The sequence below is a fragment of the Equus quagga genome, chromosome 1, assembly GCF_021613505.1.
Source record: "Equus quagga isolate Etosha38 chromosome 1, UCLA_HA_Equagga_1.0, whole genome shotgun sequence".
Taxonomy (NCBI): Eukaryota; Metazoa; Chordata; class Mammalia; order Perissodactyla; family Equidae; genus Equus; species Equus quagga.
In genome coordinates, this window is record NC_060267.1 from 99,668,524 (window position 1) to 99,692,887 (window position 24,364).

The 24,364-nt window shown below is 44.8% G+C and overlaps 1 protein-coding gene across 2 annotated transcripts in view; it reads left to right on the plus strand.

Annotated features, from left to right (window-relative positions):
* EEFSEC (eukaryotic elongation factor, selenocysteine-tRNA specific) overlaps window positions 1-24,364 on the plus strand; it is a 259,452-nt gene that overhangs the window by 30,806 nt on the left and 204,282 nt on the right. The window lies entirely within an intron of this gene.

Genomic DNA, 24,364 nt, shown 5'->3' on the forward strand with positions numbered 1-24,364 from the left:
AGCCCCTAGGCAACCACTAATCAATCTACTTTCTGTGTCTATAGATAGACCTATTCTGAGCAGTTCGTATAAATGGAATCATATACGATCTGTGACCTTTTTTATCTGGCTTCTTTCACTTAGCAAAATGTTTTTAAGGTTCACCCATGTTGTAGCAGGAGTCTTACTTCATTCATTTTTATGGCTGAATAATTCCATTGTATTGATTTACCACATTTTGTTTATTTATCAGTTGATGGACATATGAGTTATTTTCACTTTTTGACCATTATGAATAATCGTGCTATGAAGATTTGTGTACAGATCTTTGTGTGGACATACGTTTTCATTCTATATTTACCTTTTCTTTGCTTTTGTGAGGAAGATTGGCCCGGAGCTAACATCTGTGCCAATCTTCCTCTACTTTGTATGTGGGATGTTGCCACAGCATGGCTTGATGAGTGGTGTGTAGGTCTGTGCCAAGGATCCAAACCTGCAAACCCCGGGCTGCTGAAGTGAAGTGGGCAAATTTAACCACTATGCCAGCGGGCCGGCGTCCTCTACGTTTACCTTTTGAGGAACTGCCAGACTGTTTTCCACGGAAGCTGCACCATTTGCCATTCACACCAGCAATGTATGAGGGTTCTAATTTCTCTACATCTCCCCCCAGCACTTGTTATTGTCTGTCTTTTTGATTATACCCATTCTAGTGTGTGTGATATGATATCTTGTTGTGGTTTTGATTTGCATTTCCCTGATGGCTAGAGATGTTGAACATCTTTTCATGTGGCTGTTAATACGTCTTTGAAGAAATGTCCATTCAGCTCTTTGCTTATTTTTAAATTGGGTTGTTTGTTTTTTTATTGTTGAGTTGTAAGAATTTTTAATATATTCTAGATAATCCCTTATCAGATATGATTTGCAAATATTTTCTCCCGTTCTGTGGGTTGTCTTTTCACTTTCTTGATAGTGTCTTTTGAAGCATAAATTTTTTATTTTTATTTTTATTTTTTTTGCTGAGAAAGATTCACCCTGAGCTAACATCTGTGGCAGTCTTCCTCTGTGTTGTATGTCGGATGCCACCACAGCGTGGCCACTGACGAGTGGTGTAAGTCCATGCCTGGGAACCGAACCTGGGCCACCAAAGTGAAGAGCACTGAACTTAACCACTAGGCCATGGGGCCAGCCCCTCCAAAAGTTTTTAGTTTTGATGAAGTCCAATTTATATTTTCTTTCATTGTTTATGCTAAGAAACCATTGCCTACTTCAGGGTTACAAAGATGTATGCCTATGTTTTTTCCTCAGAGTTTTATAGTTTTAGCCCTTACATTTAGGTCTTTGATTGATTTGGAGTTAATTTTTTGTATATGGTGTGAGGTAGGGGTCCAGAGTCATTCTTTCGCATGTGGATATTCAGTTCTCTCAGTAACATTTGTTGAAAAGACTATTCTTTCCCCCCTAGAATTATGTTGGCCCTCTTGTCAAAAATCAGTTGACTGTAAGTGTGAAAGTCTGTTCCTGCACTCTCCATTCTCTTCCGGTGACCTATGTGTCTCTTGTTACTCTCACTGACTTCTTAAAAAGTTCTGCGTTCTGAACTGTAGGGACTAGATGATGATAGTAGATTGCTGTTGGCCTGTGCGGGGCGCTGTTTCCAACTCCTCAGACGTGCTGCACTTAACTTTCCTGCCTATCTTATACCGTGTGATCTCCGTGGCCCACCCGGGAAAGCCTGGGGACAGAGCTGGGGCTCATCACAGGTTTTCTGCCGTCCATACCATCACTGTTTCAGCACGATAATGTCGTTACTTTAGAATCCAAACCTCGAACCTGAATTGAGACGTTGTAGGTGCCAGCTGGAAGGCTGACAGTCCTCAACAAGTCCCCCATCTCCGCACACCCTTCTGGACAGGTTTGGGCCCCCAGGGACCATAGCTGAGCTTTGTGACTCTGACCACCCCCCGCCCCATCCATGCTGAATTGATCGAGGGCAGACACTTGCACCAGGATGGTCTAGAAAGAGGTTCTGCTCTGGGACTTTGAAACTTGGGAAGAAGAGGCAGAGAAACTTGGAGTCCCGGAAATGGACACATGGGATGGAAATTGTGTGCTAGACCATAGAGCGGGTGCTGAGGTCCCCAGAGCTGTTCTGCTTCCGGGCTTGCGCAGAGCTGCTGTGAGGGACCTAGGATCCTTCTTGTAAATCTTCCTTTTTTTCCTTAAAATTAGTCAGTTTCTGTTGCTTGTGAGGAAAAAAATTCTTAGTCAGTAACTTACTGAATGGGCCCATGTGGTGAAGGATGGATGTCATTTTTTTCTTTTTTACAAGTGTGCGTTTAGCACCTACCAAGAGCAGGACATTCTGAAGCTTGGGCACTGAGAAGGCCCTGGCAGATAAAGATTGGCCCTGCCCCGTGGGAGTCACTGTTCCATGAGTTGGAGTATAGGAGAGAGACTGGTAAAACAGATGTGCTGAATTTGAGATAGCTGTGCCAGTAGTCACGGACCAAGACAAGCGCTGTTGGAGTTCAGAGGTAGGAGAGTCAGGGAAGGCTTCCCAGAGGAGGTGATGTGGGGTGGGGTCCTGAGAGATGACTTGGAGCCTACCTGGTAGCAAATGAAAGATGGCGAGTTCTAGGAGAAGGGCACATCTGTGCAGGGGCTCAGGAGTGTGAAGGATTTGGTGGGTTTAGGCACCTCGGAGGTTTGTATGATTAGGTCACAGATGGGAACAGCCAGTGGCGAGCTGCTAATAGATTGGTAGCAGATTATGAAGGGCTTTGTATCTTGGGCCAAGACATTGAGACTTCGTTCTATAGGCAGCAGGCCCCTTTGTGAGTTGCTTTTTGTTTTTTTGTTGTTTTTTGAGGAAGATTAGCCTGAAGCTAACATCTGCCGCCAATCCGCCTCTTTTTTCTTTTCTTTTCTTTTTCTTTTTTTTTGCTGAGGAAGACTGGCTCTGAGCTAACATCCGTGCCCATCTTCCTCTACTTTATATGTGGGATGCCTACCACAGCATGGCTTGCCAAGTGGTGCCATGTCTGCACCCAGGATCCGAACTGGCAAACCCCAGGCCACTGAAGCAGAACATGCGAACTTAACTGCTGTGCCACTGGGCCAACCCAAACGTTGTGAGCTTTTAAGTGGGGGCAGTAAAGATCTGGTTTACAAAGCTCACCCTGGCCTCAGGGGAGTGGAGGCGAGAGGCCAGGAGACCCTTTTGGCGGTGAGGCTGTGGATCAGGGTGGGAAGACAGGGATGGGAAGGAAGGGAGGAGGAAACCCGATGCAGGAAATAGACTGGCCAAACGGGGCGACCAAAGGGAAAGAGAGTGGGCGCTTAGAATGGACTTGGGGTGTGGGTGTGGGGAGGGGGCGAGAACTCTGCTGCCATCAGGTGAGGCCTGGCAGGCCAGCGGGGCTGGGGGCAGCAGGCCGGAGGTAGCCTCAGGACCCCTCTTTTGTGGAGTAGATGAAAGGGGCTCCGTTGGACTTTGTTTTGTGCCAATCAGGTGCAGCTTTGGGATTCCTGGCTAGCTGCCATGTTGCCCTCGAGCGGAAGCTTGGCGGCCTTGGTATTGTTGACCCTTTGTACTGGATAGGGAAAGTGTCTGCCTTGCGGCCTGGGCCCTGGAATCAGGTATTTGGAATGCATAGCTAATGCGTTCCACTCGGGACCTTTGGTATTATTATTCCACAGTATCACATCTAATTGACTATTTCCAAACGTCCTTGTACATTTTGAGTGTACAAGCAAGGTAGGTTGCCAGCAGCTCCTCTTTGCTCAGGCTGCCTCATCTGCAAAGTTTGCTGGCACCACTCCTCTTCCCAGGCTCCTGGTTCCTCCATGGCTAGGAGCCCTGGTCCATCTCCCAGCCTACCTACCTGTTGTCCTTCTGGCCCTTCTCACCTAGGGTTGGATGAGGGGTTATTGTATGAAAGGACGGCCTCAGCCCTAGGACTGCCTCCCTCCCCCCATGTGTGGGTCTGTGGGGAGTTGAATGGGTGGGGTGAGGCCCACAGGCACTGATGGTGCCCAGGCTGGGTGCCCGGTGCCTTGGCATAGGGGGAGGTGGTGAGGAGCAGCCCTCCCAAAGTTGGGGTACCCCCACCACAGTGGGATGGGAAATGGTGTTAGGGGTTCCCCAGATCAGGTGACACTGAGTCATCTGGTGAGTGAGTCTTTTCTTTCTCAGTCCTCTCTCTCAAGGCGAGAGGACCACAGTGCTGGCTCTCTGAATGCCGCTCATCCCCCTCTCGGACTAGGGGCAAGCGGCTCACAGAGACAAAAGCACGGAAACTTCATTTAATATTTATTTGTTTTTTTATGGTTGCTTTCTAATTTTGGCATGTCATTGTTTTCCATTTAGGGAAGCCATAGAGTTTCCTTTTTTTAATTGTGGTAAAATACATATAACAAAATTTACCATTTTAACCTTTTTTTTTTTTTTAAAGATTTCATTTATTTCCTTTTTCTCCCAAAGCCCCCCAGTACATAGTTGTATATTCTTTGTTGTGGGTCCTTCTAGTTGTGGCATGTGGGACGCTGCCTCAGCGTGGTTTGATGAGCAGTGCCATGTCCGCACCCAGGATTCGAACCAACGAAACACTGGGCCGCCTGCAGCGGAGCGCTGGAACTTAACCACTCGGCCACGGGGCCAGCCCCACCTTTTTTTTTTTTTTTAAGGAAGATTAGCCCTGAGCTAACTACTGCCAATCCTCCTCTTTTTGCTGAGGAAGACTGGCCCTGAGCTAACATCCATGCCTATCTTCTTCTACTTTATACGTGGGACACCTACCACAGCATGGCTTTTTTGCCAAGCGGTGCCATGTCTGCACCCGGGATATGAACTGGTGAACCCTGGGCCGCCGAGAAGTGGAATGTGTCAACCTAACTGCTGCACCACCGGGCTGGCCCCTAAGCATTTTTAAGTATATAATTCAATAGCATTGAGTATATCCACAATGTTGTGCAACCTTCCCTCCATCAGTGTCCGAAACTTTTCCTTCACCTCAAGTTGAAACTCTGTACCCATTAAGTAATAACTCCCCACTCTCCCCTCCCCCGGCCCCTGGTGACCACCATTCTTTCTTTTTTCTCTGTGAATTTGCCTCTTCTAGGTACTGTATGAATGGAATCATACAGTAGTTGTCCTTTTGTGTCTGGCTTATTTCACTTAGCATGAAGTTTTCAAGGTTCATCTGTGTTGTAGTGTGTCAGAATTTCCTTCTTTTTTAAGGCTGAATAATATTCCATTGTATGGGTAGACCACATAGACCACATTTTGTTTTCTGTTCATCAGTTGATGGACACTTGGCTTCTTTCTACTGGGTTCTTTCCACCTTTTGCCTCTTGTGAATAACGCTGCTGTGAACACTAGTATACAAGTATCTGTTTGAGTGCTTGCTTTCAGTTCCTTTGCGTATATACCTAAGGGTGGAATTATTGGATGAAGTGAGATAAATTTGCCTTTAAGAGAAAAAAGTGGGATTGAAAAAACAAGGCAAAATTAATTATTTTTTAAAAATATTAAGTAATAGTGTGGGTGTTGTTGTGATACAGTGGAAAAGGTGGACCGGCCTTGGAGAGATGGCTGATGCAGTAATGCAATGTCTAACCAGCCTGGGTGGAACTCTCACATTCCATCTGTCGTCTGTGTCGCCTTGGGCCGTTACCTTACTTCTGAGCCTCAGCCTGTCCATTTGTAAAATAGAGATGATACTTCATTTCCTCCAGGTTGCTGTTTGAGTCTGACGTGGTTGTGTTTGCGAAGCCTGCCTCTTTTCACTGCTGTTGCCCCTTACGCCTTCCTCTCTGCGTGCTCGGACACATGGTGGCAGCTGCAGGCGCCGACCTGCTCTTCCGCAAGCTGGTGAGATGGTGTGCGCGTGGTGGTCCGAGCCGGAGTCTTGTTAGCTCCCTGGTCACGTTCCTCCTCTTGTTGCCTGCTGCTCTGACACCTAGAACAGAACCCAAAAGGGCCAGGGATCTTCCTGAGCTTTACAAATGTATTTTTATAGTGCTTCCACGCTTGTGCTGATTTTATCTGTAGCTGTTTTTTTTCTTCTCCCTCCTATTTAATTCTCTGTCTTTGGACTCCTTTCATTTAATTAATTGATTAACTCTTTCCACAATGTATATTGGGCATCTGTGATGCTGGAAGGAGAAGTGTGTGTTTGTTGGGGGCAGGTAAGGGCCATCTTCCCTGCCTTCCCGCGGCGCTCTCAGTCTGGTGGGATAGAAAAGAAAGGAGTTGTTGAAATCGTCAGGTGGGAGTAATAATGTGTAATGGGCCTTAACGGACGTTTTCCTTTCTTGTAGAGGTGTTGCTCTCAACTGTCCAAGCTCCTGGTCAGAGAGTGCTTGCTTGTTTTAATGGAGGGACTGTATGGCATTGTGGAAAAGAAGACTTGTCTTAGAGTCCAGGGGTGACTTCTGGCACCATGGCTGACCACCATGTGATCTTACGTGGCAACATGGAAAGGGTGCCACCTGCCTTGGGGGCTGTGGTGAGGGACACACAAGTGGTATGCATGACGTGCCTGGCAGCTGACCTCACTCAGGAGGCCCTTGCTGATGGTTAGTTACTGTGCTCTCCTCCCCGCCTCCTCACTCTGTTGTCCTGTGTCACTGAAGTTCTCCTGTCATATCTTGGGGAAATTAAATGGATGTTGTAATACCAGTGGGGCCCCCCATGCAAGGTCCTATCGCACTGCCAGATGGTTCCTCTCCACATCAGCCTCCAAAAGAGAAGCAGAAGAGGCCAGGGATTCAGTTACCTTTGCGAGCAGGGCCCATCCAGCAGATTGTTGTGACAGCTACCTGCTGGTGCTGCAGGAGGGGCCTACTGTCTCTGCCCCCAGCCTGGGTGTTGGCAAAGGGCCATTCTCCTGCATTTCTTCAGTTATTTAATTTTTTTTCCCCTCACATTATCATTACCCCAGTCATTTCAGTGATAATATGATTTAAAGATATTATTTTAAAAAGCAAATTAACTTCTTTGCTTTGTCCCAGCCACCATACCTGTGTGCTTTATACATGTCACCATATATGACTCTCATCACAACACTCGCTATGACTCAGTCATAGCAAGGGGAAGTTGCTTGTCTAAGGTCATGCGCCAATTGGCAGGCCAGTTTGAACATAGCTTGTCTGATTCCAAAGCCCTTTCTCCAAAGGAGGACGAGATCTGGTGTCAGCAGAGAGGGTTCTCGTCTGGACTGGGGGGCAGAGGGGAAGGGAAACAGCGCGTTTGTCTAAGTGAGACTGGGCCATGAGTACCAAGTGGCCGTGTTCTCTGCAGGAGTAACCCACTCTTGGTGGGGGGGATGGGAGAGCTTGGATTCCTTCAGGGGCTTGAGTGAAAAAGAAAAAAACCCAACCACAAGCAGCACGTGAAACTGGGCCCCCACAAAAGCTGCACTGATCAGTGTTCCTGGTGTTGGAACTCACGTTTTACATCCCCCTTTTCCCTCTCTTCCTTCTTGCAACACGAAATCTTTCCAGTTCACAAAACACACAGGACACCCTCGTAGTGTGTTTAACGTAAACAACAAGGCCAGGGGTGATTTGAGCAGGTCCTCCTGCCTGGCCCAGCATCTGTCCTGTCGCTGGTGCTCTTCTTCTCAGTGAGGACGGAGAAGGCCTCTCGGTGAGGCATCTGCAGTTCAGATGTCCTTGGGGCTCCAGGGACTAGCAGGGACTGGGTGGGAGTGTGATGGTTGTTTCAATAGCAAGTTACTAGAAAACTTTGGTTTGGCCCAGCCTTTCTGGGGACTAATTATAGAAAATCTGTCTAGAGCCTTAAATAAATTCTACCTTGTGATTTCATAATTCATCTTCTAGGAAATAATCTGAAGTGAGCCGGAACTTTAGGCACAAAGATGTTCTTCATGGGGTTACTTACGGTAGCAGAAAATTGGAAGCCACCCAAATGAAGCAAATTAAGGTGCTTGTGCCATTCTTTCTTAAAATGATATTGATGAAGAAATTTTAAAGACATGAAAAATTACGTTAAATATAATGTTAAATGAAAAAGCAGGGCAAGGAATTCTATTTCAGCTTATAAGAAGGTATTTTTTTCCCAGGGTTTTTCTTTCCCAATGTTATTTTCCGAAATTTCTGTAATGAACATTATTAAATAGCCCTCCCCTGCCCCTAGTTAAATAAAAATCACCACCCAGCTCTGGCTGGGAGGCCCCCCTCGTTCCTCTTTCAAGGTGCTGCCCAGCTGAGGCGGATGGATGCGGTCAGCTGCTGCTGCTTGTCCCTGAGTGCCTGCTCCAGCGCTGGGGGCTGGTTCCCAGGAGCAGCATTATAATTAATGTTTCCCACAGTGTTTGCCTGAAGTCTGTTGGCAGTTTGGGATGCATCCTTTAAACTCAAAGTTTAGGGGCCAGACTATTCTGTGGCTTTTGGAGTTGAGGAAACATGAAAGAAATTTGCCATCCATTTGTCTAAATATTAAAGCATTTAAAATATTGTTTTCCTTCTTTCGGATAACCAAAACATAGCTGACGCTCCATTGCTGTGCAGTGCTGGAAGCCAGCTCCCAATGAGAGTGGTTAACTCCATGGTAATGGAGAGGGCAAATTTTTTTTTTGTGAGGAAGATTCACCCTGAACTAACATCTGTTGCCAGTCCTCCTGTTTTTTTTTGGTTTGTTTGAGGAAGATTGTCCCTGAGCTAACATCTGTGCCAGCCTTCCTATATTTTGTACGTAGGACGCTTCCACAGCATGGCTGATGAAGGGAGAAGGTCCACACCCAAGATCCAAACCTCCGAACTGCGGTGCTAAGTGGAGCACAAGGAACTTTAACCACTCAGCCCCGGGGCTGGCCCCTGGAGAGGGTGAATTTTAAAGAAATAATTACACAGCTCTTGGGAGGTTGCTACTCTTTTGTCTGTGTCTTGCTGCTGAGCACAGTATTTGGTGACCCGCAGGAAAAAGAACATTCGCAAGTCAAACTTGGAGCCGTTGTCATCTATAAGATCTGTTCTGTCTGGCGGGGTGTTTGGGCCCTCACAGACCCAGGCGGGTCCTGGCTGTGCGTCCCTCTTCTGAGCCTCAGTGTCATCTTCAGGATGGCATAACAGTGCCTCCCATTCACTTGTGTAGTTGCTGCGTGAGTGTTTCCCTCTGTCTGTTTTCAAAGATGACTAAACCCTCCCTATATTCCTGGAAGATAGGTTGGAGGTCGGCATGGGGCCCACATGGTAAGGCCAAGGGATTTGCCATGAAGTCTGGCACTGCCATCTCTAGTCTAGAGGTTAAAGAGCTGTTTGAGAAACCAGGGGAAGCTCTGGGCCTCGTCCCCAGCAAAACGTCGATAACTTGCAGGAGGTGTTTGGACGCCAGGCCTTCAGGAAGCAGCTGTCGCTTGGCTAGAGTTGGGTGGTGGGCTGACCGGTGTGGGCATTGCCCTTGTTGCCTTTCTGGGAGGGCCTGGAATGTGGGGCTCCCACGTCCATGTGGGAAGGTCTGTGCTCTAGCCAGGAGGAAGGCCGGAGGAAGTATGTCTGTGCTCGTTTGTGTGGGTGTATATGAAGACAAAAATAAAAAGGAAGCCAAACTCATTTATAGTAATTGTCTTCTGATGTATATAACCCCAAATGACTTGTAAAGACAAGGTTCTGAGCAAAATGAAATTGTTCATTTATGATTAACACAACAATGGATGTAAACACAAGATTTTTCTTTGCTGAAGTCTCAGCATGTATATTTTCTGATTCTACTACAGAAATAGAATTTTTATTTAAAACAAAATTGAGTTGGTATACATATAAGTGGGATGCATACTGTGATACACAAACATAGTGGCCCTTTATATGGTTTTTAAATACAAAGTCATTTTTTTATGATTATAAAACTTACCTATTTTGGAAAATTTGGATAATAAGCAAAAGTATAAGGAAGAAAATGATCATCTGGTTTACATGGTTGAAATTATACATTTCACGTAATTTTTTTCCCACACCATTAATCACTTTCTATAAAAATCATTTTTTCATGCCTGCAGGAGTTCCATTGTATGAATATACAGTTTCTTTTTCTTTAAAGATTTTATTTTATTTTTCCTTTTTCTCCCCAAAGCCCCCCGGTACATAGTTGTATATTTTTAGTTGTGGGTCGTTCTAGTTGTGGCATGTGGGACGCCGCCTCAGCGTGGCTTGATGAGCAGTGCCATGTCCGTGCCCAGGATCCGAACTGGTGAAACCCTGAGCTGCCAAAGTGGAGTGCGAGAACTTAACCACTCGGCCACGGGGCCGGACCCTACAGTTTCTTTAAGCATGTGGTGTTATGGAAAGCATGCATGCTTTGGCTTAGAGAAAACCTGTGTTCAAAACCTGTGCCTGTCATTTCCTGGCTCTTGGTGACCTCTGGAGCCTAAGTGTCCTTGTCTATAAAATGGGTATGGAATAAGTGCTGAGAGGACTCCGTGAGAACGGCCATCAGAGCCTGACACAGTGCGGGCACACAGCAGGTCTCAGCAAGTAGTAGCTGCTGTTGCTGATGGTGGTAGCAGTGGCGGTGTTACCTGATGGACCCTCTAGGAAGAATTTGGGCGCTCACAGTGAGTTAAGAATAAGCAGCCCAGCTCTGGCCTCATTTTTTAAACCAGTCTTTTTCCTCTTGCTGTGCTTTCTTCCCTTGTGTTTCCCCCTTTGTTCTGTGTATTACTGTAAGCTGCTTTACATCCTTTTGCAATAAGGCTTATATAAATAACACTTAACTGTGCTCTCTAGTGTTGGACTGGACGTTTAGGTTGTTTCCGATCTCTTGCTATTGTAAATAACGCTGCTCAGAATATCTTTGTGCATCAAGGTCTGTCCCAGGTTGGATTATTTCCCAGGGCTAGAATCCTAGAAGTAGAATTAGAGGGCTGAAGGTCATGCGCAGTTTTACGCCTCTGATCCAAATTGCCATGCTTCTTAGAAGGCTGTACCAGTCTCTACTCCCAAGAGCAGCCGTGTGAAAGAAGACCTGTGTCACCAACTCCTTGAAGGCCACGTGAGCGCTATTTTCTTTTCGGGTCCCTTCCCCCGTGGCCCACGGTGGCAGCAGTCTGATGCTTACCTGACTGCTGTGCTGTGTGTCATCAGCAAATGGAGCCCCTGGTTGAGGTCTCTTCCAGCCTCCCCCCTTTCGGTAAATCTTAGTTCTGATGGGGAGGCCCTCCTGTCGCCAGCCAGTCCTGCCTGCATAGATGGCCCCCGCTGCTAAACAATGAGCACATTCAGACCAAACTCGTGTTTTCAGTTATTAAAAAATGGAGCCGGCTGTCTCTGCCTGTGACTTTAATCTTTCAGCCTTTATTCCCTTTTCCCCCATCCCCCCCTCTAACCTTTTGTTTGTGCAGTTCCAAGCTCTGGGATATGTGGGTCCAAGGGTTTTTGTGTGTATTGTGCCTTGCCCTGGCAGCTACAGATGGTTGTAGCCCTGAGCGATGTTATTTGAGGGCAGGCAGGAGGGGAGGACTGCAGATGAGAGGGAAGGAGAAAGCGAGGGGCTGGTTCTCCTGGCCTCCAGCAGTCATTTGGACTTTGCAAAAACTGTTTGTTTTTATATAGCTCTGGAGTGAGTGTCCCAACTCCATTCTTTCGTCATTTTCAAATTCAGTAGAGACTGGTTCTGTCTCACAGTTGCTTAGTCTTAATAAAGTTTATGTCTTCCTGTGGCCTGTTAGCATTTCCGCCTGGAAAATAGTTCTTGTGGTTGAATTATGAGTATGTGTATTTAAATACAATCATGGGCCGCATCATGAATTTTCAGTCAATGACAGACCACGTGTGTGTTGGTGGTCCCATAAGATTAGTACCACATAGCCTGGGTGTGTGGCAGGCTATACCATCTAGGTTTGTGTCAGTACACTCTGTGATGTTCACACAACGACAAAATAGCCTAATGACACATTTCTCAGAATGTATCCTGTCGTTAAGTGATGTATGACTGTAAAAGCAAAAATCCCAAGAAAGGATCTTTAATAATAACCTTAAGCCCCCTAAAATATAACCAAAAAGTACAGAACACAAAATACCTTCACGTTCAGAAAGGGCACTCTTCTGGCAGCAGCTTGGGTCTGTAGTGTCTTCTTGCATGGCCGGCCAGAGAAGCGGATGTGAAAACCAGCAACAGGGCCGTGAGCCGTGAGCCTGGCAGCTGGAGAGCATCAGACGTCACGGCTCTCTTATGGGCACTGGGGTATAAAGCAACACCAGGGGAGGCTGGCTGTGGGCATTCCAGCCAAAATAGCATCCTTTCCTACAAATGCAGCGCTCATCCTTCCCCGAAAGCTGTTTGCACCTTCCTTGGAAGGGCCCCCCGAAAGGTGGGTGAATGAGCTCAGAACCCAGGCATGGAGGTGCAGGTGTGAAGTAAGGCCCAGGGGAAGGAGACATTTTTTCGAAGACAATTTTTTTTAATGTATGCATTTTTACAAGTGAAGGTGCCTTGTTTGTTTTTAAGCTTTTTTCTGACTAGAACGTTTCTTAGCATTTTAGCATTTCATAAATGCTTTCAGAGAAAGTGAGAGCCTCCCCAGTCCCCACCCCTTTACCATATTGTTAACAGATGGTATGGTACATATTCGTCTGGCTTTTTCCATGCAGATTTATGTTAACACTCATATAAATGTATTAGTATTGTCATTTTTAAATTTCACAGTGAGGCTGTACTACACCTGTTCTTTTGTGCTTTGCTTTTCCCTTACTTAGCAATGCCTTGGAGATCTTTCCATATGCATTCAGATGGTTCAGATCCACCTGCTTTCATGGCTACAGGCTCCTCCCTTGTGCGCATGCAGCATTTAGCTAGCCTTTCAATGGTGGCCGTTTAGGATGTCTCTTGGCTTTTGCTAGGTGGACATGGCTTTTTGCACCCTTGTGGAGGTGTGTCTGTGAATTTCTGTCTTAGAAGTGGAAATTGTTGGGGCAGTTACATTTTAATAGAGATTGCCAAATCCCCCCCCCCGAAGGTTGTACTCTTTATATTTATTTTATAAAAATAATATTTTAAGTGAGTTACCGTCAGGGCATCAGAAAAATGAAGTCTTTGTCTAAAATCTCAGGACTACATTTATGACTTTCTCTGTGCCCTGACACACCATTATACACACCTGGGTTTGCAAATTTGAGATTGAAAGGCCCGGCATCAGAGATTAGTTACCTTTCATCTATTCATGCTGTGTTTATTGTGTGCCTGCTGTATGTTAGACCTCCAGTTCTGTGGTGATAAACATGAGGAAAACTTTCTCTCTTGAGCTCCAGTGTGAATCTTTCTTTGTGGCCATGTTTTTACAACTCTCCAGCCATGGCTTGGGGCAGACAGGGAAAGAATATTGGTTGAAACCTTGGGGAGAAATCTGGCAGCATGGAATTGCAAAAATGAATAGGATGCAGGTTTGATGCAAAACAACAACCAGGAGGCTGTTGAGGTATTCTTTTGTTTTGTGTGGTCAGAGTTTTGGTCTTTATATCACACAGACTGTCCCATGAAGATGTCTGTGGTCACTTGGGTGGACATGGCATCGTAGGTTCATGTGGAGGGGCTCAGTGACTGGAGACGTTAAAGGTTTTCACAACCCTAGAATGGGACAGTTTGCTGTTGATCATTTTGTTAACTGCTTGTGATCCGTGGGACCGGTATCCCAGACTTGAGTTGTTCACAAACCACCTTTGCAACTTTTGTCTTATCCACGCACTACCTTTCTTATTAATTTTTTTTTACTTTAAATTGACTCGTTTATTTAACCTTCTTCTGTGTAATATTATGTGGGTTAAAAGTGCTAGTTACGTTTTTCCCCAATGCATGTTAAAATAAACACATAACTATTACAGTAAAAAACGTGCATCACCTCAAATCTGATGGAGTGTGTTATCTCCTTTGGGAAACACCGTGTTCTGTCATAATTGCTCTCCACCCTCTTCCCTGCCTGGGACTCGGGAGTGAGTACTGGTAGGTGTGGGGGCAGGGGTGGGAGGTGAGGTGTGTCTAACCCAGAGTTCTGGGTGTGCTTAAGAGAAAAAAGGAAGATTCTGCAGAGGAGGGATGCTGTGAGGAGCTGGGAGCAGTAAGTGGGAGAGGCTGACAGCACTGCTGAGCTACAGAGTCCAGGTCCAGGGGATTTTGAGAGGCAAGAGCAATGGGCCAAAGACTAGGGTACGGTGGGACCTGAGCAGACCCTGGATCAGTCTTGGGGCCATGCTGATTTCCCTGTTTCTGGTCTTGACCGGCTCATTACAGACACAGACCCAGGCTGGGGAACCGTAAGACAGGACAGAGGTGCGTGACTCAGAGGATGGAAGGAGGTCCAGTGAAGAAATGTAGGTGAAGTTGCTTCAGAAAGAATAAAACTCTGCACCTACTGGGGTTGTGTTTGTTGTTTTGTGATGCTAGAATTTACTTTTTTCTTTTGAGGTTTTATTATATGTAAAATGTATATACAGTGAAACACATAAATCTTACTTGTATAATTTTTTTGATCATCTCATACCTGTGTAACCCTAACCCTTACCACGATAGAGAAAATGTGATCAACCCAGAACAATTGTTTGCGTGTTGGAATCACCTGGGAGCTTCAAAAAACACTGGTGCTTAGGTCCCACCTGAAGATGCTGATCTCGGTGTGGTCACTGAGCTTTGGGCTTTGGGCTTGTGCTGTGGAACTTTTCAGGTCTCCCCAGGGGATTCGAATGTGCAGACAAGTTTGGGAACCCCTGCTCTAAAAAGTTTCCCTGTGCCTCTTCTCCACTCCCCAGCCCCCGCAGAGATAAATCACTTTTGTGGTTTTTTCTACCGTCGATTAGTTTTCCCTGTTCTAGGATTTCATTTAAGTGGAATCATATAGTACATACTCTTGTGTGTAAGGCTTCTTTCACTCAGCGTGGGATTCATCTGTGTTGTCACTGGATCAGTAGTTTGTTCCTTTCTAATGCCAGTACATTTTATGACTATTCCACGACTTGGTTATCCATTCTCCTATTGATAGACACTTGGCTTGTTTCCACTTTTGTGCCGTTATGAATAAAGTTGCCATGAATATTCCTGTACATGTCTTTTTGTAGACACGTGTTTTCATTACTCTTGGGTTAATTCCTAGGAATAGAATTGCTAGATCAGAGGGTGGGTATATGTTTAATTTTATAAGAAACTGCCAGAGTTTTTCCCAAAGTAGTTGTACCATTTTATACTCCTTCCAACAGTGTAGGAGAGTTCCTGTTGCTCCATATCCTTGGCAATATTTGGTGATCTAGTTTTTAGGATTTAAGATTCTGGTGAGTGTGAGGTAGTATTTCGTTGTGTTTTTAATTTGCATTTCCCTGATGACTAATGATGTTGAATACTTTTTTAATGTGTTTATTGGCTATCTGTGTCTTTTTTATGAAGCCTCTTTCAAATCTTTTGCCTATTTTTAATTTGGTTTAAAAAGTTTTTATTATTGAATTATAGGAGTTCTTTATGTAACCTGTTACCAGTCTTTTGTCAAATATATGTTTTATAAATATTCTGTCACAGCCTATGGCTTGCCTATTTGTTTTCTTAATGATGTCTTTTGATAAGCAAGAGTTTTTAATTTTGGCTAAGTCTAGTTGACCATTTTTTTTCTTTTATGTTACTGTTTTCTGTGTCCTGTTTAAGAAATCTTTGCCTACCACCAAGTCGTGCAGGCATTCTACTTTGTTTCCTTCTAAAAGCTTTATGGCTTTAGCTTTTATGTTTAGGTCTGTGATTCTTCTTGAATTAATGTTTGTGCATGGTGTGGGTTGGGAGTCAAAGTTGATTGCTTTCTGTATGGCTCTGCAGTTGTTCCAGTTCATCATTTGTTGAAAGTCTTTCCTTTCTCCATTGGATTGTTTTGTTGCCTCTGTTGAAAATCATATAACCATTTCAGTGGGGATCTATTTCTGGGCTCTGTTGTATTTTATTGATCTGTCTGTCTATTCTTACACCCCTACCACACTGTCTTTATTAAGTAGCTTTATAAAGTAAGTGTTGAAGTCGAGTAGTGAAAGTCCCCTAACTTTGTTGTTGTTTTTAAGATTGCTTTGAATATTCTAGGTCCTTTGCATTTCCATATAAATTTTAGAAGTAGCTTTTCAATTTCTACACACACACACATAAATCCTGGGATTATGATTGGAATTCCATTGAATCTATAGCTCAATATGGGGAGAATTGACACTTAAAATTATCGAGTTTTCCAGTTTATGAACTTGGCATATCTCTTCATTTATTTGGGTTTTCTTTGAGCAGTGTTTTGTAGTTTTTAATATGGAGGTGTTGTACATATTTCGTTGCTTTTATTCCTAAGTATCTTATGTTTTTTGATGCTATTGTAAATGACATTTTTTATTTGTTGTTAATATATTGACGTAATTAATTCATGTGTATTGATCTTGTTTCTTGAAACCCTGCTGAACTCTATTAGTCCTAGTGGTTGTTTTGTAGACATCTTAGGATTTTCTACGTAAGTAATCAACTGTGTTGCCTGTGAATAAAGATAGTTTTACTTCTTCCTTTCTAATTTTTACACCTTTCAGTTCTTTTTCTTGCCTTGTTGCATTGGTTAGAACTTCCAATAAAATGTTGGATAGAAGTTATGAGAGTGGACTTCCTTGCCTTGTTCTGATGTTGGGGGGAAAGCATTTACTGTTTCCCCATTAAATATGATGTTAGCTATGAATTTTTCATAGATGCCCTTTATTGTGTTGAGGAAGCTCCCTTCTATTCCTAGTTTGCTGAGCATTTTTATTATGCTTAGTTGTTGAGTTTTGTCAAGTGTTCTTTCTGCATCTTTTGAAATGATCATAGTTTTTTGTTTATTCTGTTAATATGGTGAATTACACTGACTTTTTGGAATATTAAACATAAAAAGCTATAAATTTCCCTTGAAGCATTGCTTTTTAACATGGTTTTAATGGGTTAGTGTAGATTTTTATTTTCCAGGAGTGGATTTCTTTTTCCCATGGATCAGCCAGTAGGTAGAATACAGCTTGTAGATGGTATGAATGAATAGTTATGCCCCAAAGGTGGGAATTTGAGATAGGGAAACAGCAGAGATGGCAGGGCCTTTGTTTCATCTCTGACATTCCAGTGGAATCTTTGGGAAGTGTAATTTGATTTGATTTGTTGCCCCTTAGTAATGCTTACATTATGGAGAAGGCTGTGTCACATTTCTCTTCACGTCTGCCCTAATTTGTGGTCTTGAATCATGATAGGCTATTTCCGCAAGGTGATGTCGTTGCTTCTCCTTGGGTAGAGGTATATGAGTGTTGGCAAATGGCAAAGGAAGAGGATGGACACAAGCCCTGGGACTAAGAGAACTGAGGGTCAGCCAGCATTGTCACCACCACTTCTTGTGTGTTAGGCGCTGACTACATGCCTTGCACATGTTGTCTCACTTAATTCTCTCAATAGCCCATGAGTCAGGTATAGCTGAGAAGGTGCAGGCCTGCAGGAGTTAAATTATCTATCAGAGGTGACTCAATGATACAAACGGGTCTGGAGCTCAGGTCTACTAGACTTCCAAGCTGCTGGACTTTCCCAGGCAGCATCTGCCTTTTTATATTGTGGAATATGACAATATCTGAGTTTTTGAGTGAATTTTGAGCTTTAAGGATAAAGTTGTAACAAAGTTCCAGGGATAATCCATTAGTTGATGTCACCTATCTTATTGATTTAATAATTGAGCCACTGTTATACTTGGCCTGTTGAATGCCAAGCTTGGTGCTCCATAAGATAGGAAAATTTAATTTTTAGAATATATCAGGAATCCTTAGCATGAAACATGGTTACCAAATGTACATGAAACCCTAGAATTATTTATTTGTGGGAATGTTGAGTTAGAGATATGGTTCTCTAAGCAGGCTGCAAAGTGGATCCGTGAGATGAGTCTTGTTTTCGTAGTGGCTTCCATATTATCAAGTCAGGTGATGTATACCCAAGGAACAAGTGCTTTGTCGACTGTGGTTAACTTTGGTGAGGGAGGAATGTAGAAGATTCTGGAGAGGGTAGTGAAATAGGAGCATTAAGAGAACAGACTGCACTGCACTGTACCGCCTGGATGTGAATCCTGGCTCCATCACTTGCTTGCTCTGTGATCTTGGCTGGTGCCTTAGCCACTTTGTACCTTAGTTTTCTCATCTGTAAAATAGGGATAATAACAGTATACCTACTTATAATGGTCATTGTGAAGATTAATGAATTAATTTGTAAAGTACTTAAAGCCTGGTGCAGTCAGCTCTCAGTAGATCTTAGCTATTATTATGCTTACTACTATTTAGATTAGTATAATTGTGATACATATTTCTTAATCTTTGGCAGGCCTTTCTTGCCTGTTACAGCTTGTTCAGCCTCATGGAGAATGACCCTAAGCTTGGCCCTATTCCCTTGCTTCTCCCTGTGTGAGGCAGGACTGGGCTCTCTCAGAGCTTTTTGTTTGTTGCAGTGCCTAACAGCACTGTGCTCGGTGGCCTCCCCGGAGTTGCTCTGGAGAATCAACGATCTGTTGTTAAAGAATGGATTGCTCTCTGCCACCCCACCCTTGGGAGCGTCAGTTAGGGCCCCTTGTGTGTTGGAAGCGGCTTGCACAGCACCCAGGGCAGCAGGGAGGTGAGTGGCTGCCCACCCCCCCCCAGGTGTCCCTGCCCTCCAAGTGCATTTTAAGTAGGCTGAGTAGTCCGTGTGTGAATAAGACCCTCCCAAGCCCAGGAGAAATCCTCCCAGCCAGTTTTGCCTGACCAGCTAACAGAGCAAAACTTGATTATAAAAGGTATGTTTATCTAGATGTCATGATGAGAAAGGAGCCCACAATCGTCCCGCTCCCCGTTAGGTACTTTGCTCTGTGATAGACTCCCCTAAAGGATTCTTTCAGTCTGAAGCTGGAGGTCGTCAGGCAGATTGGGTTCCTTACTTACTGATTCTGTAGGTGCTCAAGACATGTTAGTTGAAGGAATGAGTTAAAATTAATTAAAATGAGGGAGAGTGACCCTTCTTCCCTCCTTTATCCCTCTATTTAGTCATCTGTTGATTTGTTCATTGGTTTGTGCACGCGTCTGTTCACCCAGAGTTTATTGGGCCCTTCCTCTGGGCCAGGTAGGCCCTGTGCAGAGCCCAGGGACTCAGATGTGTCTGGCAAGAGCCCTGCCCTGGGGGAGCTCCAGTCTAGCAGGGAGACAGACACAGAGACACAGGAGCACCTTTTGCAGTGCCGCTGAGCAGCGCCATTAGTGGAGGAAGGGAAAGAGCGTGTGCAGGCAAGCAGAGGAGGAGCAGAGGCTGAACGCCTGTTGATGGGGGAGCGGAGTGAGGGGGAGTTCTCCAGGCCGTGGAGGGGGTACATTCCAGCAGCACAGTTAATGCCATCCCAGTGAAATCTGCCTAATAAAAGGGTCCCCAAATTCCGGCAGATGGTCTGCTGATCTCAGGCAATATTTGTCTGTAAGAAACCTTTGCTCTGTAAACATTTTATTAGACCATTAGGTTGCCTTTAACCTCTCCCACATTTACTAATGCCAAAGAAGCCTGAGCATACGCTTCCATTTTTATGAAACTCTTGCTTTTCCAGAGGCTTATTCTTTGACCTAATTTATTCTCAATCCTCATCCCACAGATCTGGCTTCATTTGCCTGACTGGGGTGATTGTCTGCAAGGGAGGGTTTTCCTGGAGTTGGGAGATGAGCTAGATAACTTCAGGAGGCCCTGCCTGCTGAGGAATTCTGTGGTGCATTAACAGTGAGATGCTTTTAAAAACTATTCTCCTTGTAAAAAAATTACTGACAGTGCAGCATTTCGGGAGTGGAGTGTCCCAAGTGTACCACCCTATTTGGAACATGTCTTTGTTCTCTTTTTTCAAGTCAACATAATGACTCTCTGAGTATTTTACAATGCAATGTAATGTTGATTTTCAGAGCCCTCCTAAAGATGTAGGGGGATAAATGCAGACCATAAATCACTTTGGTGTTTAGTTTTGCATCCCACGTTCTTCTAAGGAATATGGAACTGTGAAGGATGGAGCTGGATTGTGAGCATTCTGGAATACCTTTCTGGGAGGGGACTGCCTGGAGAACTGAGAGTGATCGGCCCTAGGCAGAGTCTTCTTTTTTTTTTGGCCCCTGGTAGGTCGTCTTTGTAAAGCTTGTGTGAACATTCTCCCAGGTCTCCAGGAGGAGGCACGCCTTCCTCATTATGGTTGGCTTGCTTGGAGTCATTTGACCACCCGTTAACCTCGAGAAATTATCCTCGTCTTTATCAGGCACGTTTTGGATCCAAGCATTAGAGGAAAGGGTGATGGCAAATGTTCCATCTCTGCTGTGGGAATTAACTTGGCTTGGAGCACACCAGTCACTTCTGTCTGCATATGCACAGAACACATATCTGTTTTGAAAACTACCTGAAAAAAAAGTGAGGGTATGACATATAAACACTTCTGTAAAATGGGGCTGTAGTTTCTCTTGTGAAGAGGAGAAAACCTTTTAAGGTGAGGGACAGAGGTAGATAAAGTTAGTTGCTCAGCATGTATTGTTTCTGATCCTCACAATGACCTGAGGCAGGTGGTCTTGTCTTTGTGTAACAGATGAGGAAACTGAGGCACAGGAAGTGCAGACCTGGAATTGGAATGCCACATGACTTCCTGCTGCACTTGTCACAGCTCGTCAGGAGACAGAATGGAATGAGATCCAGGGAAGATTTCCTGCCTGCTCAGAAGCCCACCTGCAGGAGGAAGCAGCTGGGGTTGGAAGGAAGAATGGTGGATGGGCACCCAACACCAGCTTGGCTCTCTACACTTAGACTACCCACATCAGAAAGGGCCCCTCAAGAGCTCTAGTTCAAGAAAATTGCATCTTTGAACATCAACATGAGAAAAGAGTATGTTTATTGCTATAATTTAGAGCTTCTTGCTTAATTTTAAAACATCAAACTTTGTTCAACTTGACTAAGAGCCTTATGAAACAGTATTTTAAAATGGCAGCCTTCCCTTCTTCCCTCCCTCTCTCTATCTCTCTCCTCCTTCCTGCCTTCCATTTTCCTCCCTCCATCTCCCTCTCCCCTTCCTTTCAATGTAGGAATCAATTGACATTTGACCTCAATTTCCCTTAAAAATGGGTGGGGCTTGGGGAAGGGTCTCTGGAACCAAGTCCCTGGAGTGTGTTGCCTTCGTCTTCTTGCCCCCTAGGAGGTTTATTCTAACGGGACTATGAGGAGGGGCAGCCCTGTTAGATTTTAACATCGCATGAGCACAGATTGCCAGGGGGGCTGAGACTCCTGGGTTGCTAAGGTGAGGGGTCCAGGACTTTAGGATCTGTAAAATTGGGTCAAAATATTTTGACATCCTTTGTGAATGCCACCCCCCACCCCAGCACACCCTTAAATGCACCCTCACTCTCTCACACACACACACACAGCCCGGCATGCCCACATGCAGGGTTAAGCAAAATAAGGGTAAAATTGACCCTTCTTTGACTGGACGTAAGAATACAGGGTGCTGGCTGACTAAGCTTTTCTTCTTTGTTGTTCAGAATTTACATTTGGCAGTTACTCAGCCAGAACTGATAGTGGGCAGAGAGCTTAGTAACATCCTAGATGAGAAGATCCCCGTTAACACCCCCCTGAGTATTTCTGAAAGAGGCTAAAGAGAGTTGGGATGTTCGTCTGGCTGTTGAGTGAACTGATGGTCTGACTCCAGGGCTTGTTGTTTCTGGCACCCTTAGACTTCAGTTCTGACAAAGGATGCCAGGCTGCTGGTAGCATCATCACCTGGCAAGTTTGCCTGCCTGCCTATTTCTTTCTCTGTTTTGGTAAATGATCGATCTTCTGTCCCCACACTTGGGAGATTTTCTGTCTCAGGAGCCTGAATTAGCACCATTGGAGAAATTCCAGGCAGGTGGATTGTGGCTCAACATAAGGAAGTCGTTTCAAAAAAGGCACCCCATGGCCGCCTGGGGCTGCCTGACCAGTTTCCCTGTCTCTTGGGTGTTCCAGCAAAGGCTAATCTCCACCTTGGGAGATGATGGTTGGGTTGATGGTTGGGTGGGTAGCCTTTTTGGTCTCTTGAGTACCGTAAGTCTGTTCTTGCAGATTTCACTCTAATAGAAACCGAAGTTACTTGATCTCTCTGAGCCTTGCTTTTTCCCTTCTTCTACCCCTCTTCCTTTCCTTCCCTCTGTCCATCTTCTCATGTGTATTGGATGCCCCTGTGAGTCAGACAAAGAATGACTAAGATGTTCCTGCTTTTAAGGGCTTACTGCCTAGAAGGAGAGAGAGTGGCAGCGAGACAAGTTGTACCTAGTGAGTGCTGTGAGGGAGTCACACCTCTCACCTGAAGTGTGTCAGATCTAGTGTCCTGCCCAAGGCAGTGTTTGGTCTGAACTACCCTTGAAAATCCCCTGGGAACGGGCCGTATTGAAGATGAATGTCTTGTTTCTCAGCTCAATGTGGAAGCAGGTTTTCCTCTGGCGTTGGAATGGATTGCTGTGTCTTTGGTTGAGCACAGATGAAGTAGTTGGCTGATGTTTAGGAGCCATGTTTTATGAAAAATACCTATCTTTTAAACATTAGAATCATAACTCACCTAGTAAGATGGTCACACTGTGAGAGACCTGTGAGAACTGAGACAACTCAGGTGGGTCACTTTGGCACATCAGCTTATTAAATGAGGTAGTGGGCAAAAGTACCTGTGCTATTTCACTTACTTTTCTCTCTCCCTTTCTTCCCTCACTGAATGCTTACAGTTGAATTCCTGTAAGTTAGACACATATATGACATGTCTTCACAAAATCTTATAGGAGCATAGATGAGAGAGAACAACTGATTCTGTGTGGGTAGGCAGGGAAGACTTCTCAAAGAAACTACAGTTGGGTAAGTTCTTGAAAGATGAGTCAGGAGTGGAATTGGAGCAGACGGGGAAGGGGAGAACATTCTAGGCCAGTATTTCCCAAAGCACACTTTGTAGGCCCTCGTTCCAAGGGGTAGTAATACGTTACAGGAAAAGAAGAGGATCAGTTAGTTTGAGAAGTGCTGGGCAAACGAAACTCAACGGTGTCCTCTTCCCTCGCAAGACTTCTCAGAGCCTTTACTGTTTCATGCGCTTTGTATTATGAATCATAAAGAGCAGGACATGGTATTTGGTGTTCAAACTCAAACTTATCTTGGAGGCCTGGTTTAGGCAGGGTAGATAGCACATGCGGAGTTGTGAAGGTTTGAAAGACCATGGCTAATTTAGGAAATTGTGGGTGTGCATGTCTGAGTAGAAGGAGTGTGGGAGGGAAAGCAGTGAAGAGATTTGGAGGAGCTGGAGAGAAAGGGCCAGTGTCTGGGAGAACTCCTTTGGGTGCTGGGTTAGGCTGGGAGGCCAGTCTTTCTCAAACTACAGCCATTTTAGAACCACTTTCACAATCTCTGTTATGGGCTTGATGCCACATATGTTCTGATTTAATATTTTTCGTTGAATCAGTTCAACCTAAAACTTTTGAATAATCATATGGAAATATTTTATCACTAAGGCAAAGTAAATCAGTATCCCTTCCCATAAATAGAATAAACATACACGTGGGTATGTGCATGCATCCACACACACATACACATACACTCACACACTGAAAACCAAGCAGGTGTCAAATTCTAGTCTGCCACAGGCTGTAAACTTGAGCCATGATTTGCGTTTGTTAAAAAGGGAAATTAGGGCATTTTAGAGAGGTATTAAGTAGATTATGCTCCCAATTGAGACCTGCTCATTATTCAATCAGAGAGATTGGTAGAGAACCAAAAGTTAATAGTTTCCTTATACTGTAATGCCACATCATTGTGTCACCCAAAGTATCTGTCACTTTGGGAAACACTGCTATAGGTGGTGCGGAACTGCGAAAGTTTGTAAATAGAGCCCCATCCGTGCAGTTCTGTGAACAGTGGGTGGAATGGGTAGGACTGTAGGCAGGAAGGCTATGGTTTAAGTAAAAAGGAAGCCCAGGAGAGAAATGCAGAGGTCTGGGCGTTGGCCGTAGCAGGGGAGGAGGGACTTTCATTATTTGGCAGAGAGAATGGACGGGACTTGGGGACAAACCATGGAGAAAGGGATCCCGGAGATGACTTGGCTTGGTCTCCTGGGTGCCGTAGTGGCCCAGACTGAGGTTGGCAGTTAGTGGAGAGAAGGTTAGGCAATCGAGGAGGCATGTTGACTTTGAGACTTCTGCAGAAAGTCTACTTGGAGATGTCCAGTGAAATACATGTATATTTGTGTGTACTATTCGAGATCTCTGGTGGTGGAAAGAAAACAGATTCTAGAGCTAGATAAATCTGGGTTTGACTCCTGGCTCCACCCCTCACCCCTCTTTGGATGGTGAAACTTGCAAACCCCAACCGTGAGGATTACCGGGAGAGTTCTTGGTGCGA